Raw genomic sequence first — 4,802 nt, 5'->3', positions numbered from 1 at the left:
TCCACCCATCCATCACCTTTCCTAAGCCTTCCATCAACCATCATTTTTCTCTTGGTTGTATCGTGTAGAAATACAGGGAATCCTCTAGGTTTCTAGTACAACTTGTAGGTTTTCCTGTAGTGGCCTATTTTGAGGCTAAATTGAGGGAAAACTGCTAGGAAACCACTAGGTTACCCAGGAATACACTTCAGCATGATAGAATATAAATATTTCACCGACACAAAGGAATGAGCTTTGGTACTCTCTGGGAGGAACATATTAAAGCAAATTAGGATTTCATTTATAGAGTTTTTATCAATGATGCTCAAAGAATCACATTAAATCTAAGGATAGAAGAACAAAGAAGTGCATCAAGGGAAGATTTTGTAGTAACAAAGCACGGACAACATATCTTGTTGCGAACTTCTATTCCATGGATGACCCAAAAGGCCAAGCAAGGAGAAGTTTGGGTGTAAGATTAAGTTGATTTCCAGGTTAAGTTTGGTTGTAAAATTATTGAGGTTGAAATAGTTTTGTGGGTAAAAGGACATAAATAATTCAGATGTTAAGAAATATTTCGATATCTTTTGAATTAAATAGATAAAAGTCATTTAATTGTATTATCTTGTATTTATGAAGTTTGAGTGTGAGGTTTGGCTATAAAATTTTAAATTATTGAAGCTAAACTAGTCATGTATAAGCCCTTAAATAATTCAAATTGCTAAGAAATATTTTCATATAGTTTGAATTAAATAAACTAAACTAATTGGACTAATCTTTTTAATTTAATTAAAATTAAACTATTTAATTATAACTATTATAAAATATATATTATTTCATTAAAATAAAAGAATTATAGAGAAAAATTAAGTGAAACAAAATATATATAAAAACAAAAAAAAATTAAAATATTTGTTTCTAAATATATTAATTTTTAATTTCAATTTCAATTACTTTAAAGCATATTTGCTATTGAGAGGTTATGTGTTCAATTATCTCTAACACTTTTAGGTTAGGGTTCATGGTTGGGCATGTAAAAAATGATCCCTTTGAGTGGATCTACATGATACAAATATTTCGTGGAGATAGAAATCACAGATCTCTCGAGTCTATAAAACACTTGAAAAAAAAAGATACAAAAACTATATCTATATATATAAATATAAATATAAATACATACACACACACACACACACATATAATTTTAAAAAGAATAAATATGAATATAATAACATTTTATTTAAATTAAAAGAAAATACTGATATATATATATATATATATATATATATATATATATATATATATATATATATATAGATAGATAGATAGATATATATATATATAATTTTAAAAAATATTTGTTTTCAATTGCAAATGTTGATTTGGTTGATGATTGGAGTTTTGTTCATTTTCCTTTTCCGGGAGGTGGTTAATTTTTCTTATCTTATGAATAAACATTGCTTGCACCTTATGCGTGAGTTATGCATGAGTATAAATTGTTGAAAGATATTGCCCAGTGTGTAATGTTCTATTATTGTCTTTTCTTTCCTAGTCCTAGATTAAAAGCCAAAGTATGAATTTTTCGCTTTAACCCTAGTCACTTTCAATGTGGTCAGAGTCGTATATAATGGAATTTTCAATGTTGCCACCTTAATTTTTCCCCAACTACAATCATAAATATGTAATCAATTTAAACATATCTAAAACAATGTGGAATAGAAAGGATAAGAACTTGAATAACTTGCACAAAAAATTAAAGGTCTTGCCTGTTAGTAGAAATATAGGCCATAGAACCACATCTAACCAGTTTATATTCTTACCTTTTTTGTGAGGACCGTCATTCAACAAACCTTTGAAGCTTCCTGCAAGTGTTTCTCCATATGCACTGAATTCCTTAGAAGGTGTGAGGAAATATCGAAACTATTTCCTTTTGATGGAGCTTGTGAGGTAAGACTGTTCCAACCATTTAGCGATTGGATTGTAAAATTCATGATAATCCTCTTGAAAACCCGATAATATTTGAAAAGATCAATTTTCAATTAGAGGCACGTCATTACAATGAGAATATTGTGAGGGAAAATAGATCTGATCATATTCAATAGTCATGTCGAGATAATGAAGACCTGACATAATGAACAAGAAAGGCTAAAGTTCCTCAACAACTCAACCAATACTCGAAAAGTGTGATGTTAAACCATAAATATTGAATGGTGTAAAAAAAATTTCGTTTCATGTGTTAATGGGAAAATAGTAAGTTGAATGATAGTCATCAGAGACAGAATCATGATTAGATGAGTTGGTTAAAGAACAAGATTCATGTTTTTTATTAACAAAGATAAACTAATTTTGACAACTTTGTGGATGCTCTGAATAATAGAACCAACTTCCTTGGAGGTAGAATGTGATGAATCATTTTCATGGAACTAGTGATGAATTATGCAAGCAACACAATCATTGAAAGAATTTAAAAGGTATGCCAACACAACAAACTCATGGGACTAGTCAGGACATAGTGAGTGAAGTTGAATTTGATTTATGTGATGACTTGTGCATTAATTATCATTCAAGAGGATTTCAGGTGTGATGAAGGGAAACATTTACAATACAACATACACAAGGAAAACTAGAAGTTGATTCGGTGATTACTAAGAAATTAATATGATATGCATCATTCGTTTAGCCAAATATGGTCTTTGGAGTGATTAACTTCGCAATTCCACGACTCTATGGTAGATACACATTTCAAACACGAGGTTGACGCGAGGTATTTGCATGAAGATCACTGAACTGAAAAAGATTCCTGAACACGCTGAAAACTAAAATCTTGAAAATTTTAAAGATTACATCTGAAATGGCAAACAGTTTTCAAAAAACAAATTTTCATAGAGTGAAACCATGTAAAGAGAATGACTATGCAGGAGAAACGAGATCCGACATAGTCTAGGGATCTCACGAGGGTCGTGAGATCATGATATTACCATTAATGGAAGTTGAAATTCCTTAACTCTCTCACAGATCATAGAACATTCTAGGATTATAAAATAGCGTTTTGAATATTGAGCCAAATCATGCATGGTTTGAGGATAGCTGCCACATGTAACAACCATATTTAAAAAATCCATGTAATAAAAATTAGTAAAGGTAAAATAATAACCATGGTCACGGGACACATATTCCAAGTCGAATGTTGTGAAAAACATCCTTGTGTGGGTTTTCATTTGGTTTATTAAGGATATGAAAATTGGAAAAGGCAATGGTAAGGGCTTTGGAAGACAATGTTGAATTTATTGGCATTTATTTATGAAAACAATGGAATTACGAGAAAAGGAAGGTGAAAGGTCGCATGTTGCATGTGAGGAGGAAAGTTAAGGAAAATAATTAAAACTTAATAAAATGGAGGCCTCATTAATAAAAAAGGCTTCTAAGCATCAGTTCATGGCTTCGGTTAGTTAAGAATTTTGTTAGTTCTATTTTGGAGGTCTCATTTTATTCTCTCTCTCTCATACTCTTGGATACTTGGAGTTTTCTTTGAGAAATCTAGAATGAGTTTAGTATTCTTTGGATTTGGAGCAAGAAGGTGAAGTAAAGAGCAAGAAAGTGCAAGAGCACATTATGATCAACAAACACAATAGGCTTTTCTTGTAGGCACTGAGTTTCATGTATGGTTTCCTTTCTAGTTTTGGCATGCATGGCATATCCATGTGGTTTCTTGGTCATATTTTTCATTTCCATGGAGAATTTCCTGGATTGGGATTGGTTTTTCCTACCTTTTCAATTTCCTTGACAGCCATGGTGGTGTGGGGGACTTTCCATTTGTTTTCTGGTTGGTCCTCATGCTCCTTTGGTTGTGGGTTGAGTAATTAGTTACAGGAAGCTTCGTTCAACAAATATTCTGGAGACCTATAACAACTTGGGTTGAGTTATTAATCTTAAAGTCTAGGTTGGAAAAATTCTCTGGAGCCCTTCGTGGGTTGAGTTACTAGCCCTAGAGCCTTGGTGGGAAAAAGACTCTAGAGCCCGATAGAAATTGTGGCTGAGTTACTAATTCTAGAGCCTTGGCTGGAAGAGATGCTCTAGACCCTTGGAAATTTTTGGTAGAAACCAATATGATGAGGGGTAATGACATCTGATTGTGAGGACGAACCACTGATTGAGGGTTGAGGTGGTTTGGCCTCTGGAAGCCTTTGTATGATTTTGATGGATTTTTTCTATGATATCCCATATTGATGCTTGGTATATGGCACAAGGATGGTTGGATGAGGAGACATTTGGTTCAACCAATCTATGGTCAGGTGGAATGTGGAAGTCCCAAATCTGGTTGGAATTTGCATTCATCAATAAGATATATCTTCCTCAATGGTACTTTATCAGTAAATATACTTGTTCATATGTGGTTTATATGGTTTTTATATCCCTTATATTTCTATTGGTTATATGGTGCTTATGAATGAGTTTTATGACAATGAAAATGTATGGCTCTCATCATATTTTGGTTAATCACTAAATGTACAATGAATATAAGGCTCAATAGATGTTAATACAATTATTGTGATGGGGTATCAAAGATTCTTAATGATTCCCATATAATTATGACACCCCTATGCTCAAATATGTTGTTTAAACCAGTATAATGCATATTTGTGACATGTTTAACAAAATTTCCTGTCAGGCATGAAGCAAATTTTTATTTTTTTTAAATGAAATCCCAATCCACGTCTTCTAAAAATTCATAACAAAATGGAAGGAATAGATGAGATAAATCTTCAACTTATTTATTAGTCTTGATTCTTAATTTGATGATTCTCTTATAAACATTTCAGTAA

This window comes from Pinus tabuliformis, chromosome 7 (assembly GCF_031772625.1).
Source record: "Pinus tabuliformis cultivar Carrire ecotype Pingquan chromosome 7, CPIR1, whole genome shotgun sequence".
Taxonomy (NCBI): Eukaryota; Viridiplantae; Streptophyta; class Pinopsida; order Pinales; family Pinaceae; genus Pinus; species Pinus tabuliformis.
This window is presented reverse-complemented; position numbering follows the sequence as displayed.